Source organism: Nerophis ophidion, linkage group LG26 (genome assembly GCF_033978795.1).
Source record: "Nerophis ophidion isolate RoL-2023_Sa linkage group LG26, RoL_Noph_v1.0, whole genome shotgun sequence".
NCBI classification, from domain to species: domain Eukaryota; kingdom Metazoa; phylum Chordata; class Actinopteri; order Syngnathiformes; family Syngnathidae; genus Nerophis; species Nerophis ophidion.
Genome location: NC_084636.1, coordinates 15,505,532 through 15,522,264, shown reverse-complemented (window position 1 = coordinate 15,522,264; position 16,733 = coordinate 15,505,532). Strand labels below are relative to the sequence as shown.

The 16,733-nt window shown below is 43.0% G+C and overlaps 1 protein-coding gene across 1 annotated transcript in view; it reads left to right on the top strand.

Moving 5' to 3' along the window:
• Nucleotides 1–16,733, top strand: part of ncanb (neurocan b) — a 470,747-nt gene that overhangs the window by 331,141 nt on the left and 122,873 nt on the right.

Genomic DNA, 16,733 nt, shown 5'->3' with positions numbered 1-16,733 from the left:
TATTTAGTGTAATTTTGTAGAAATAAACCCATAAAAAAACATGACACCACAGCTATTCTAAATGACAACTTGAAAAATACTAAAATAAAGTAAGAGCATACTCTATAAGTATCAGTAACCGTTACATTTTAGATCAATCACAGTGGAAAAATGATTGTTCACACCTCGGTAAGCTGTTGCACCAGGTGGATTGACATGAATCATGGCTCCAACACCAAGAGATGTCACTTGAAACAAAGGAGAGGATTATCAATTATCTCAAAATATTGCAAAGGATGTTGATTGATCAGCAGGGTTGTAAAAGGCAAGCATACTGGTATGTCAAGGAAAACAGCAAAGCGTCAAGATGGAGAACTTAAAACAATATGTCTGAAAATGCGTAAATAAATTGGGATTCAAACAGACAGACATATTTCACTGGGGCACGTGCCCCACTGTTGATCTGCAGTGCCCCAGTAAAAATTTCACCAATAAAAAAAAAAAACGCTTCAGAGTTTTAAGTCTACATAACATAAACAACAGCGCACATACTACTTAGTATGGTAAATGATTGCTACTGTATTCACGCCACGAAACAGAGAGCACATGGCTACTTAATATGGTAATTTATTCACGTGTGGATCGAGACTTCGGTTGAGAGAGAGAGGGAGAGAGAGAGAGAGAGGGGAAGGGGGATTCGAATCACTGCGTGAGGTAGGTGACGTTAGCCAACAACAATTTGTTAATTACAATATTTTGATTTTGATTTGACTCAAACTGTAACTCCTAGATGGAATTAAGAAAGTTATTCGCCCGCAGCAGAGAAGAAGCGAGGAATGAGAGATGTAAGTGAAGTCCTAGCTAGCTAGGCAACATTGTCTTAAGTTGATGCTAAATTAGCTAACGTTATTCCTTGTATCAAGACAAACATATTTATTTGTTGTACGAGCTGTCGGGGAATTTCCAATGAACATGAAACATAATGTTGGTTATTGTCTGCTGGTTCTGCATCAATGATGATTTGGAGTAAGCATGTGTGAGTTGAGTGCTTCTCAAATGGTTTATCTTCAGGAAGAAAAAATGTTTTCCATATCATCAAGTCGTGAGCCAAATTTTTAAATCATTCAAGTTTATTTCACAGAAAAATAGCACAGTAGACTTGTCTTGTTAATCGGTGTGACTTTGACTAAAATAATCTTGTTTTGTCACCAGAAAAATTGCTACAGCTAAAGCATCTGGTTTTGTTTCCAGAAAAAATAGTAACATTTCTGTATTTGTTTTCAGAAAGATGGCTGAAAATATCTGGTTTTGTTGCCCCATTTAGATTTAAAAAAAATATATATTTCCATGTCTGTCCTGAGTCCTCCTCCAACTTGTTAGTCGGTTTGCCTTTTGCTAAAATACTCACTAATAGTCACTAGAAAAATGGCTAAAAATATCTGGTTTTGTTGCCACAATTTGATTTTTTTCTCCCTAAACTTTTTTTTTTTCATGCACACATGTGACTGCGACTCACTGAAAACTACACACAATCCACTTTTATGTCACGACCCAGCAGTTGGGAACCACTGGTCAACTGTATAACAGTTACTGTAATATTTCCATGTCTGTCCAGAGTGATTGACCACTTTGCAAAAATGAAAACGAGACGTTACAGTTTACTTCTCAAAAAATGATTCCCTGAACAGACACACAACAGTTGTTCATTTATTCTACTACTGTGGCTTTATTGTTTTGTGTATATTTTATAGTTTTGTGTATCTGAAATAGGATTAGCCACATTGCCATAAATGGAAATTATATAATATAAAAGAACCCAGAGATGTAGGGGTGCTTTATTTTTTGTTTTACTTTTGTAGATGTTAAATTTGCAGATGATTACTGCAATATATATTTCAAAAAGATTCATTGCTCTTCCTTTTTGCTTTTACCAGTAGCAGTTTAGAAGTCTGGAGTAAAAAAGACCACAAGTAGGTCAAATGCATTAGTTAATTTCAGGTGGTTAATCAAAGATCCATACAACATAATCTGATATGATTTCATAGTATAAAGCACTATTTATGTATTTTTTATGATAAATAAGTGCTAAAAATGTTTTTGCTTGCGCTCACATGAATTATTTGTGCCCCAGGTGTGCCCCAGTACAGTATTAGGTCTAGTGACGCCCCTGGATTTAAATACAGCCTTCCCGGTAAGGTTTATTCAGGTGTACTAGAGAGGAGGCTACGCCGGATAGTCGAACCTCGGATTCAGGAGGAACAGTGTGGTTTTCGTCGTGGTCGTGGAACTGTGGACCAGCTCTATACTCTCGGCAGGGTTCTTGAGGGTGCATGGGAGTTTGCCCAACCAGTCTACATGTGCTTTGTGGACTTGGAGAAGGCATTCGACCGTGTCCCTCGGGAAGTCCTGTGGGGAGTGCTCAGAGAGTATGGGGTATCTGACTGTCTTATTGTGGCGGTCCGCTCCCTGTACGATCAGTGCCAGAGCTTGGTCCGCAATGCCGGCAGTAAGTCGGACACGTTTCCAGTGAGGGTTGGACTCCGCCAAGGCTGTCCTTTGTCACAGATTCTGTTCATAACTTTTATGGACAGAATTTCTAGGCGCAGTCAAGGCGTTGAGGGGATCCGGTTTGGTGGCCACGGGATTAGGTCTCTGCTTTTTGCGAATGATGTGGTCCTGATGGCTTCATCTGGCCGGGATCTTCAGCTCTCACTGGATCAGTTCGCAGCCGAGTGTGAAGCGACCGGAATGAGAATCAGCACCTCCAAGTCTGAGTCCATGGTTCTCGCCCGGAAAAGGGTGGAGTGCCGTCTCCGGGTTGGGGAGGAGACCCTGCCCCAAGTGGAGGAGTTCAAGTACCTAGGAGTCTTGTTCACGAGTGGGGGAAGAGTGGATGGTGAGATCGACAGGCGGATGGGCGCGGCGTCTTCAGTAATGCGGACGTTGTATCGATCTGTTGTGGTGAAGAAGGAGCTGAGCCGGAAGGCAAAGCTCTTAATTTACCGGTCGATCTACGTTCCCATCCTCACCTATGGTCATGAACTTTGGGTCATGACCGAAAGGATAAGATCAAGGGTACAAGCGGCCGAAATGAGTTTCCTCCGCCGGGTGGCGGGGCTCTCCCTTAGAGATAGGGTGAGAAGCTCTGCCATCCGGGAGGAACTCAAAGTAAAGCCGCTGCTCCTCCACATCGAGAGGAGCCAGATGAGGTGGCTCGGGCATCTGGTCAGGATGCCCCCCGAACGCCTCCCTAGGGATGTGTTTTAGGGCACGTCCAACCGGTACGAGGCCACGGGGAAGACCCAGGACACGTTGGGAAGATTATGTCTCCCGACTGGCCTGGGAACGCCTCGGGATCCCCTTGGAAGAGCTAGACGAAATGGCTGGGGAGAGGGAAGTCTGGGCTTCCCTGCTTAGGCTGCTGTCCCCGCGACCCGACCTCGGATAAGCGGAAGATGATGGATGGATGGATGGATGGATGGCTGGATACAGAAAAGAAAGCCGTCATTAACAGCTAAACAGAAAAATACTGGATTACTGTTGGCTAAAGAAAAGCAGTCGCAGACTACGAATGACTGGATGAAAGTCATATTCAGTGATGAATCACAAATCTGGAAGCTGGAACTTTTGTTTGGTGGCGTTCCAATGAGATTTATGAAGACAACCGCCTGAAGAAAACATGCACATTTTCACAGCCATTGATTATAATACGGTGCTGCATTTTAGGTACTGGCACTGTTGAGATTTATTTTCAATAAATGCTCAAGTTTACATCGATATTCCATTGTTATTTGTTGTCAATCAAAAGGATGTTTTGGGGATGATGTCATTTTTCAAGACGATAATGCAACTTGCTTTAGACTAAAAACCGAAGACTTTCCATGAAGAATGATACATGAGGTCAATGCCATGGTCTGCAAATAGTCCGGATCTCAATGCAATTGAAAATCAGTGGTGGAAATTGAAAATGGTAAATGGGTTCTCCTTGTATAGCGCTTTTCTACCTTTAAGGTCCTTCAAAGCGCTTTGACACTATTTCCACATTCACCCATTCACACACTGATGGCGGGAGCTACCATGCAAGGCCCTAGCCACGACCCATCAGGAGCAAGGGTGAAGTGTCTTGCTCAAGGACACAACGGACGTGAGTAGGTTGGTAGAAGGTGGGGATCTAACCAGGGACTCTCAGGTTTTTGGCATGGCCACTCTCCCAACTGCGCCACGAAGAAAATGGTCCCGGACAAGACTCCAACCTGCAAAGCTGATCTGACAACAGCCACCTGCTCAGTGGCCTAGTGGTTTTAGTGTCCGCCCTGAGAACAGTAGGTCGTGAGTTCAAATCCCGGCCGAGTCATAACCAAGACTATAAAAATGGGACCCATTACCACCCTGCTTGGCACTCAGCATCAAAGGTTGGAATTGGGGGTTAAATCACCAAAAATGAGTACCGGGCGCGGCTGCTGCTCGCTGCTCCCCTCACCTCCCAGAGGGTGACCAAGGGTGATGGGTCAAATGCAGAGAATAATTTCGCCACACCTAGTGTGTGTGTGACAATCATGGGTATGTTTTTAATCAGAGAAAGTTGTCGCTCACTAAGTCCAGGTCTCAGAGACAGTCAGCTGTTATGAAAGCCAGAGACGGTGCAACAAAGTACGAATGGTGTGCTGTGGTGTTTTTTTGTTTTTCATAATTCCATTATTTACCCCATAATTATGGGATTACATCATTTATTTCACTCTGCTTGATCTAAAATGAAACTGACTACTACCATTTATTTTCTTGATTTGTTTTAGTGTTTATTAAAGTCGCAAAGTTGCCAATTGAAATGACTATAATTGTGTGTCCATGTCAGTTAACTGCTTTATTCTACACAATTAAATAAACAGCCTCTAAGCCTGAGGATTCCATCAGTTTTTTTCCGGGGATTCAAGAAGCTGTTTGCTTGCTAATGCTGTGGTATATTAAATGAATGCCGATCATTTTACTCCACTGTTAATCAATTTTAAGATTTATATTGAGGCAAACGAACAGCTGCGCAACTTTAGTAGTGCAGTTACATTTTAACAGCAACATCAAGCTATGTTAGCCTGTTTGCCAAAGAAAATAAATTTATAGTACAGCTCTCACACCAGTAGCTGACTGATGGAGGTTCGGCGTAGCTTCATTTTTTATTTTCTTTTTTTTTTTTAATTCATTTTATTTTTGATCTTTTACAAAGCTGTTTGCAATAAAACACTTTTCATATTTTATTAAAAGAAAAATTATACAATTAATACATTTTTCAAACTGAGGCTCACTGACTTTGGCTTATTTTCTGTGAAGAACATAGATCAGAATACATATTTAATGACCACACACCATACAGCCCCCCTACACCTTTCTGTTACATATAAGATGTCTGGGTCCGGGACCCGGGGCTAATAGAAGTGTGGAAATTGAGGTTCTGTTTACCACACACACACACATCACCAGGCCTAAACAGGAGGAGTACAGAGCGTAGCTCACTGAACTCTGCTAAGCAATGTGGTCTACATACAACACACTGAGACAAAAATGTTTCGAAGGGCCAATTTAGTATTTCAGGCCAGAGCAAATTGACAAAACTATTTTACATAGCTGGAACATAACATACATAAGTAAGAAACAGCATAATAACAACATAGCTGTAAACCTGGCTTCACCCAAGGAAGGCACACATGACATACACAAAGCCTAACCAGGCATTTTTTTCTCTCAAGGAATTGTGAAATAAAAGCATGTCTTCATGAAATCAACACCGTACTGAAGCCCAGGATACTCTACACATTTCCCCACGTTTAGTTTAGAGAAAAGGAAAGATTGGCCTGGACCACTATGATCCCTCTTTATGTGTGTGAACTTTATAGTCTATACATTTAGAGTGATGTGATAATCAAACACTCTTGAAGTCTAGAATGAAAGAGAATTGACAGAGTGTGTACCTTCAGTGCTGAATGATGAGCAAAGGCAGAGTTTGGAGTGTCTTCTTTAGCTCGCTTTCCATTTTTATGTACTCACTGTCCACTGTGTCCAGGTACGTGGAAAATGTTTTCCGTGCCATTTGCTGTTTGACGCCTGTATCATGCTAGTTACCTGCCTAAAAGCGGGTGACTCCACTGTAGAAATAGCCTGCATGTTTTCTAGCACATACGCTGCTATGGCTTTATAAATGTTGTCCTGGCAAGCAGTCCCTCCGTTAAAATGTTTCCGCTGTTGGAGGTGGAGGTGAAGTGTGTATCTCTTTACTAGCTTCGTCGAAGCATGTTGCTTGTGTAGATGTTTCAGCAGATTTGAATTACTGTTTTTGGCAGTAGATGGGATCTTTGATCCAAGACACAACTTACATTTAACTAAAATGTTCTTTTCTTTGTGCTCGACAAAAGAAAAGTAGGGAGAATATCTCCATGTTAAGCAACTCGACTGCGGCTCCGCCATGATGTTTTGTTAGTAAACACAGACATGCCCAACCCTCCCTTCCCACCCCATACCCACACCCAGACAGCGCCTCTTCTCTGTGACACAGGAACATTTAGAAGGACGACGCTGCAACTCTCCAATAAAACACACTCAGATCTCCAGTTTGTAGTCGATACTGCGTTATTTTTTATTTAGTAACGCATCATGTAGTAACAGTAACTGAGTTACTGAATATAAAAAATAACGCGTTAGACTACTAGTTACCGCCGACACTGTTGGTCTATGACTATTGCACTGCTTTGTCTGTGAAAAACCACCAGCCAACACCCCTGTCAGGCTTGGTCAAAAATAGGACTCAGATGCAGAGTAGGAAACAATCCGGCAGGCTTTTATTTTGAAAGAAACTTTTCATCTCCTGAGTCAGGGCAATACAACATAGACCATAATCTGACTGCTCGGCGAAAAAGGTATCACAAAAAAGGAACAACCGAAAATCCCTCCAAAAGGAGGAAACAAAAAATAACAGATAGCGAGCTATGCTTTGCGCAGGAAAATGTATCAATAACAAAAGATGCTCCAAAAGGAGGGAGAAACAATGGCTATAAAACTTCTTCACTGTTTCTTAATAGATAACCAAAAATGTCACTCAAAAAATTGAGGAAAAATGAGAACTGTAAGAAGAAAATGAAACTCACAACTTCGGCTGCAAAATTACATAACCATGGTCATGAAGCTAGAGAGGCACGAAACAACAAGACATTTTGGCACAGTACAAAGGGAGGCGTGGGCTCATAAGACACATGAGGGTAATGGGGAACAGGTGGAAACAATCAGGGATGACACAAAAGGAAGGACAAGTGACCATGACATGAGAGGAGAGTTCCTTTTTAAACTAAAACATGCAATTCAGAAGACCGAAAAAAAAAAAAACAAGATATCTCTCATCCCGGTGTGACGACACCTACACACTGTGGATATAAACCTCACATCCTTGGCGAGAAAACATCAACATCTCATATCTGGTGCCCAGTGCTTGTCCTCCGTTAAGTTCCCTGCTCAAACTGATTTTTTATTCCGCATGTATTGCACATCCCCTCGCTTGCCAGCGACTTTTTCCAATCATGCTGATTAAGATCTTTGCTTCTTCTTGCTCTCCTGCTGCTGCTACTTCTGCTTGCATCTCCACAAAACTGATTCAACCCACCAGCTCCCCGACCCCCATCCTTTTTTTTTTTTTTTTTGCTGTCCTCTTCCATTAATCACAAGTTTGTCCTTTCGCAGTAAATTTGCTCATCCCACATCAGTCTGTTTTTTCCATACTTGCCAACCTTGAGACCTCCGATTTCGGGAGGTGGGGGTTGGGTGGGTGGGGTGGGGGCACGTGGTTGGGGCGTGGTTGGGGCGGGGGGCGTGGTTAAGAGGGGTAGCGTATAATTCACCAACTCGAGTATTTCATATATATTTCATTCATATATATATATATATATATATATATATATATATATATATATATATACATTTGTGTATAAAATACTTGACTTTCAGTGAATTCTAGCTATATATATTTATTTTATTATATATATAAATAAAAAGAAATGGTTGAAATTCCGACGGCACCTATCAAGTAAACAGTAATAAAAACCCAGTTGTTCTACTAACTGTACTGTGCTTGCTGGTTACTAAAACAACAACAACAACACTTACCTTTCACTATTTGAGTAACCTTTGTTCTGCCGTTTGCGTATTGGCGAAGAATTTCCGAATCCGGTAACATCCTTCACGCAAATGAGAACGGAATGTTGCTTCCAGCTATCAGCATAGCCATCTTTGTCTCAGCATAAGATACACCATCGGGTCTCTATTTTCCGAGGTGGGCCATAATACTGGGTTGTGAACGATCCTGTGCTGCGGACTCTTTGTGCTTCGCTGACCGTTCATGACTGAGTATATCCGTTCGGCCGCCGTGTTCAATGGAGAAGTCTGTTCTACAAAATTTACAGACAACATACCCCTTCTTCCCCTTCAAACTCTCCTCGATAAACTCAAATTCTTGTTTCCAATCGTTCTGGAACTTGCAAGCGTATTTCTTCATTTTGCTCGTCCATATTGGGTTGGAGTCAATAACTAGGCGACGTAATGAAGTTACGTCTCTTTACTCTGGGCTTCAGAACAGACCCCCTAATGCATGTTCCTTGACTGCACTTAAATGTAGAATATATTTACATTCTATTCTATGTACAGTAGATGGCAGTATTGTCCTGTTTAAGAGGGTCACAACATTGAGTCAGGTGTATGTTGTGAATTTCGGGAGATTTTCGGGAGAAAATTTGTCCCAGGAGGTTTTCGGGAGAGGCGCTGAATTTCGGGAGTCTCCCGGAAAATCCGGGAGGGTTGGCAATTATGGTCTTTTCTCTTCTCTGATCCGCTTTCGATTCCCACTCACCTTGCAAGTGTTTCTATTTGTCTACGCCTGCACGTCACGGTTCACCAGTATGCCCAAACCACTAAAAACTAAACTAAAAACTTCCCAAAACAAGCTTGTGAGACTCCTGCTCAACCTCCCATACAGGACGCACCTAACTCAAGCCCACTTTACCAAATTGGCATGGCTGAGAGTGGCTGGTATTCAAAATACAATAGAAAAGGGTTTTATCGTCATTATTACAGTGAACAGGTTGAAAGAACAACAAAATTGGAGCAGATCCCCTAAGGCAGTGGTCCCCAACCACCGGGCTGATTGGTATCGGGCCGCACAAGAAATTAAAAAATTAAAATAAATATATATTTTTTATTATTATTAAATCAACATAAAAAACACAATATATACGTTATATATCATTATAGATCAATACTGTCTGCAGGGATACAGTCCGTAAGCACACATGATTGTATTTCTTTACGAGAAAAAAAAAAAGCTACCTCAAAAGGGACAAGCGGTAGAAAATGGATGGATGTATCAAATGTGATGGATATTTAATGGACCACAATGGAAACAAGCTTTTTGTGGCATCCATTTGCCTTTTGATTCAATTCTTTAAGATGCCAATAAACTTCTCAATCAATAAATCTCTTTACTTTTCATCCGTGTCGGAGCATGCCGACTCCCGTCAGCATCTCTCTCAAACACATTTCACTTCCTGACACGAACCCCTTAAACTCCACACACACACTCCTTGCTGCGTATTTCCCTGTCAAAGGCCAATAGAATTATTTATACTCAAATGCTCCGGTATTCATGCATAAAATGAAACGTATTCAAGCTCACACGCTCGCTTTATCTTGCAAGGGTCAACCCCGCCCCCCACTCCAAGGTGTGCACCAAAAGTGTTTTTGCAAAGATGCACCCTACCTCCGACAATATGTACACACGTTATGAAGGGATTGAAGATAGAGATGGAAAATGTTTCCATTGGTTTCTTTGTCTGCTTGTTTTTCCTATAGACCATTCCCTGCTCTTAGATATGTCCATTATCTCAATATAAAGGTCCATGTGGTCAAATGGGATTCTGTGCACTTCGTTAAAAAAATGCCACTTTTTGGTACTCTTGAGCAGGGGTCTCCCAACCTTTTTTGCACCAGGGACAGGTTTAATGTAGGCATTATTTTCAAGGACCGGCTTTCCACACGGCAAACAGTCAGTGTTCAAAAACGAGAATAAAAAATACAAAAATTAGAGGTATTTTATTTGAAAAAAATCGAACATGCACTTTTTAATGAATTCACCTTCTTTGAATGGCTTTCCCGCCCTAGCAACATACTTGCCACCTCTCGCGATCTTTCCGGGAAACACCCGAATATCAGTGCCCCTCCGGACAATCTCCCGGGGAAATCATTCTCCCGGTTATCACCCGGACAACAATAATAAGGGCGTGCCGTGATGGCACTGCCTTTAGCGTCCTTTACAACCTGCCATCTCGTCGGCTTTTCCACCATACAAGCAGTGTGCCGGCCCAGTCACATATTGTATGAGGCGTCTGCAGACCCACGGAAGTGGCTGCAAGACATACTTGATCAACAGCCAGACAGGTCACACTGAGGGTGGCCGTATAAACAACTTTAACACTGTTACAAATGTGCCCCACACTGTGAACCCACAGCTAACATGATTGACAGACACATTTTGGGAGAACATCCGTTTATGTTGTGTTACGGTGCGGATGTTCTCCCAAAATGTGTTTTTCATTCTTGTTTGGTGTGGGTTCACAGTGTGGCACATATTTTTAACAGTGTTCAAGTTGTTTATACGGCCACCCTTAGTGTGACCTGTGTGGCTGTTGATCAACTATCTCTTGCAGTCGCTTACTGCGTCCAAAGAAACCTAATACAACTTGTGGCTGGACTGGCACGCTGTTAATACAGGTTGTAGAGGACGCTAAAGGCAGTGCCTCCACGGTGCCCCCTCAATATTGTTGATTGGGTGAAATTCGGGAGGGTAATTACCCCTGGATGGGCATTGAAAATTGGTAGTCTCCCAAAAAAACCAAGGGTATGTAAGCATGATGTTGAGATCCTCTTTTTGGATCCTCCACATATTATTGTTTATTGTTCCATTTTTATTTTCACTCTCCGTCTGATCCTATTATTTCCTGTTTAAGTCGGTCACCATGGTAGCTTATCAGTTTCACCTGTTTCTCACGGCCCTGCACACCTGTCCTCACTAATCAGCTGCCTTATATAAGCCTGCATCTTTTGTTGTTCAGTCTGGGATCCAAATTTGTTTATACACAACGGTATGTCTGCTTTGCGCTTTTGCTTACATGCAAATTTCTGTATTATTCTCGCGAGCTCTCACGCTGCGCAATTTTATTCAATCTTAGCTCTCATGCTAAATGTTTTGTTTTCCCCTTTGTGTGCCTATGTGCCAGTTTAGTTTACTATTTGTTTATCCTAGCTTTCATGCTAGCGTCTTTCGTTTGCCTTTTCTTAGCTCCAGTATTTTTGTTCTCTAACACCTTTTGTTAAATAAAATCAGTAGTTCATACCTTTTGTTGTGTTCAATTTTCGACGCATCCTCGAGGGAATCGAACCCGGCATCACAATGCCGAACAGGCGTAACACATGACGCTGTAAAGTGTCATTCGTTTAAAACTCGCGGGCCGAACCAACATTAAATTTTCACATTGAGGTGCGGGCCGCGAGATGACGTCTCGCGGGCCGCAATTGGCCCACGGACCGCGTGTTTAAGACCCCTGCTCTAAAGCAACAAAGTGATCGTGGACGTTACCTCATTTGAACCCAAGGTGGAGCGGCTCAGGCAGTTTGGGGGGGTCTGCACAGGCCTGAGACCGTCTTTGGGGTGATTGATGATCGGTGCTTTGTCACAGCTTGTCGCCAGCTGAGGTGGCCCTTAAGAAGCTCTTGTGATTGGCTGAGTCAGTCCTCCATTCCGCCTTCCTTCCTGCCTCATTAATTCATCCTGGGCTACTGCGTTCTTCAATCAGCAGATGATTGACTGCGCAACGACTTCCAGGCGCACCCTCGCCAAAAAATCAACACGACAACGAGCGCCACAGAGCCTCGGCGCTGCTCTCCCGTTGAAACCATGTCTGGCATGACACAGCAGCGCTCAGTCAATGGCGGTGTCTTCCTAAGGACAATGAGACACAGAGGACGTGCTGATTGTGCTATAATGAGAATGAACTGCGGTGTGTGTGTGTATTTTTTTTCTCTTTGTTCGGAGCCCAGTTGCAGATTAATGAGCTTCTCTTGTGGCTAAATCTCACCTCTGTTAAGCCCAATGAGTGCATGTGCGTGTTAGTAAGAAAAGTGTGCTTGATGCCCGAAGCAAGAAGTGGAGCATATAAAGGCTGACCACGTAAAAAGTGGCACAAATTGATTCCTCTTCCTGTGAAGATTCGGGAGTTATTTTTTAATCCGTTCGGGCGGTCTTATCAGTCCTCCCCAGGGATCACACGTATCCACAAACATCAAGCATGATGAATATGGATGGCATTTTTCGTGAAGCTGTACCACTGAATTTGAATGCTTCTCATGCGTACGCTTTGGAAACGGAGCCAAATTTCCGTCAAGACGTCAGCAAATAGTGATGTTAGTATTAATGGTGTAGTTCCAACATGCAAAACATTTTACATAGCAGTTTATCGCATGTTTACGCCGAACTGGGATGGCGTGGCAAGGTTGGGGGAGTGGCCGTGCCAGCAACCTGAGGGTTCCTGGTTCAATTCCCACCTTCTACCAACCTTGTCATGTCCGTTGTGTCCTTGAGCAAGACACTTCACCCTTGCTCCTGTTGGGTCTTGATAAAGCAAGAAATTCCACTAGTCAACCCTGATAAGGCACACCTGTGAAGTGAAAACCATTTCAGGTGACTAACTCTTGAAGCTAAGGGTTCCTGGTTTAATCCCCACCTTCTACCAACCTTGTCACGTCCGTTGTGTTCTTAAACAAGACACTTCAGCTTTGCTCCTGATGGGTCTTGATAAAGCAAGAAATTCCACTAGTCAACCCTGATAAGGCACACCTGTGAAGTGAAAACCCTTTCAGGTGACTAACTCTGGAAGCTGAGGGTTCCTGGTTCAATCCCCACCTTCTACCAACCTTGTCATGTCCGTTGTGTCCTTGAGCAAGACACTTCACCCTTCTTCCTGTTGGGTCCTGATAAAGCAAGAAATTCCACTAGTCAACCCTGATAAGGCACACCTGTGAAGTGAAAACCATTTCAGGTAACTAACTCTTGAAGCTGAGGGTTCCTGGTTCAATCTCCACCTTTTACCAACCGCGTCACGTCCATTGTGTTCTTAAGCAAGACACTTCACCCTTGCTCCTGATGGGTCTTGATAAAGTAAGAAATTCCACTAGTCAACCCTGATAAGGCACACCTGTGAAGTGAAAACCCTTTCAGGTGACTAACTCTTGAAGCTGAGGGTTCCTGGTTCAATCCTCACCTTATGCCAACCTCGTCACGCCCGTTGTGTTCTTAAGCATGACACTTCACCCTTGCTCCTGATGGGTCTTGATAAAGCAAGAAATTCCACTGGTCAACCCTGATAAGGCACACTTGTCAAGTGAAAACCATTTTAGGTGACTACCTCTTGAAGCTGAGGGTTCCTGGTTCCATCCCCACCTTCTACCAACTTTGTGACGTTCGTTGTGTTCTTAAGCAGGACACTTCACCCTTGCTCCTGATGGGTCTTGATAAAGCAAGAAATTCCACTAGTCAACCCTGATAAGGCACACCTGTGAAGTGAAAACCCTTTCAGGTGACTACCTCTTGAAGCTGAGGGTTCCTGGTTCAATCCCCACCTTCTACCAACCTTGTCATGTCTGTTGTGTCCTTGAGCAAGACACTTCACCCTTGCTCCTGTTGGGTCTTGATAAAGCAAGACATTCCACTAGTCAACCCTGATAAGGCCCACCTGTGAAGTGAAAACCATTTCAGGTAACTAACTCTTGAAGCTAAGGGTTCCTGATTTAATCCCCACCTTCTACCAACCTTGTCACGTCCGTTGTGTTCTTAAACAAGACACTTCACCCTTGCTCCTGATGGGTCTTGATAAAGCAAGAAATTCCACTAGTCAACCCTGATAAGGCACACCTGTGAAGTGAAAACCCTTTCAGGTGACTAACTCTTGAAGCTGAGGGTTCCTGGTTCAAGCCTCACCTTATGCCAACCTCGTCACGCCCGTTGTGTTCTTAAGCATGACACTTCACCCTTGCTCCTGATGGGTCTTGATAAAGCAAGAAATTCCACTGGTCAACCCTGATAAGGCACACTTGTCAAGTGAAAACCATTTTAGGTGACTACCTCTTGAACCTGAGGGTTCCTGGTTCCATCCCCACCTTCTACCAACTTTGTGACGTTTGTTGTGTTCTTAAGCAGGACACTTCACCCTTGCTCCTGATGGGTCTTGATAAAGCAAGAAATTCCACTAGTCAACCCTGATAAGTCACACCTGTGAAGTGAAAACCCTTTCAGGTGACTACCTCTTGAAGCTGAGGGTTCCTGGTTCAATCCCCACCTTCTACCAACCTCGTCACGTCCGTTGGGTTCTTAAAAAAGACACTTCACCCTTGATCCTGTTGGGTCTTGATAAAGCAAGAAATTCCACTAGTCAACCCTGATAAGGCACACCTGTGAAGTGAAAACCATTTCAGGTAACTAACTCTTGAAGCTGAGGGTTCCTGGTTCAATCTCCACCTTTTACCAACCGCGTCACGTCCATTGTGTTCTTAAGCAAGACACTTCACCCTTGCTCCTGATGGGTCTTGATAAAGCAAGAAATTCCACTAGTCAACCCTGATAAGGCCCACCTGTGAAGTGAAAAACATTTCAGGTGACTACCTTGAAGCTGAGGGTTCCTTGTTCAATCCTCACCTTATGCCAACCTCGTCACGCCCGTTGTGTTCTTAAGCATGACACTTCACCCTTGCTCCTGATGGGTCGTGATAAAGCAAGAAATTCCACTAGTCAACCCTGATAAGGCACACTTGTCAAGTGAAAACCATTTTAGGTGACTACCTCTTGAAGCTGAGGGTTCCTGGTTCCATCCCCACCTTCTACCAACTTTGTGACGTTCGTTGTGTTCTTAAGCAAGACACTTCACCCTTGCTCCTGATGGGTCTTGATAAAGCAAGAAATTCCACTAGTCAACCCTCATAAGGCACACCTGTGAAGTGAAAACCATTTCAGGTGACTAACTCTTGAAGCTGAGGGTTCCTGGTTCAATCCCCACCTTTTACCAACCTTGTCATGTCCGTTGTGTCCTTGAGCAAGACACTTCACCCTTGCTCCTGATGGGTCTTGATAAAGCAAGAAATTCCACTAGTCAACCCTGATAAGGCACACCTGTGAAGTGAAAACCCTTTCAGGTGACTACCTCTTGAAGCTGAGGGTTCCTGGTTCAATCCCCACCTTCTACCAACCTTGTCATGTCCGTTGTGTCCTTGAGCAAGACACTTCACCCTTGCTCCTGATGGGCCTTGATAAAGCAAGACATTCCACTAGTCAACCCTCATAAGGCACACCTGTGAAGTGAAAACCATTTCAGGTAACTAACTCTTGACGCTGAGGGTTCCTGGTTCAATCCCCACCTTCTACCAACCTTGTGACGTCCGTTGTATCCTTGAGCAAGACACTTCACCCTTGCTCCTGATGGGTCTTGATAAAGCAAGAAATTCCACTAGTCAACCCTCATAAGGCACACCTGTGAAGTGAAAACCATTTCAGGTAACTAACTCTTGACGCTGAGGGTTCCTGGTTCAATCCCCACCTTCTACCAACCTTGTCACGTCCTTTGTGTTTCTAAGCAAGACACTTCACCCTTGCTCCTGATGGGTCTTGATAAAGCAATTAATTCCAATAGTCAACCCTGATAATTCAAACATGTGAAGTGAAAACCATTTCCCGTGACTACCTCTTGAAGCTCATGAAGAGAATGCCTAGAGTGTGCAAAGCAGTAATCAGAGCAAACGGTGGCTATTTTGAAAAAAAGTAGAATATAAGGTTTTCAGTTATTTCATCTTTTTGTGTTAAGTACATAACTCCACATGTGTTCATTCATAGTTTTCATGCCTTCAGTGACAATCTTTAATGTAAATAGTGCGTGTACTGTGTATAGTAATGCCTTATTATGATCAGCATTGACAGATAGATTAATGGATGGTTGGACACTGATTAATTTGGTGGTATTTCATAAAATAAATCATTATCCTTATTCCATTTTTATTTTTTGCTATACATATTATTCTTAGTTTCTCATTTTCAATATGTTTTTAACTAAATAAATATCCACTATACCCCTTGAAATTATAGTACGTAGTAATTTATAGTGTTTTTAAAACAGGATATGTGTACACATACCTTCTTTTCATATTCCCTTTTCCTCTCTTAGTTTTCCTCAATAAAACTAAACAAAATAGAAATTTAAACATAGATTGATATAGCCTAATGGGTATAGTAGCTAACCTAGGACGAGCAGCCAGTGGTGTAAATAATGGATTAGATTTATAAGACGTTTTGTAGACACTCAAAGCATTTCATAGAGAACTGAGAACCCATCATTCATTCACATTCACATTTTGATGGTGGTAAGATTTATTTGTAGCCACAGCTGCCGTGGTGTTGACTGACGGAAGCTTGGCTGTGTTTTTTGCGCCTTAGGCCCCTCCGACCACCGCCAAACATTCATTCACATTCATACACGTGGGGGTCGCATCTTACTGCGGGGTTTGTTCTCTCGGGATGCAGACGGACAACTCGGACAAAGCGTGCAGATCAAAAATGTCACCTCACAAATCATACACCATCAAAAAAAACAGGAAACAAACTAAAGGAATGCAGATCGCACGGGAAGCTAAGG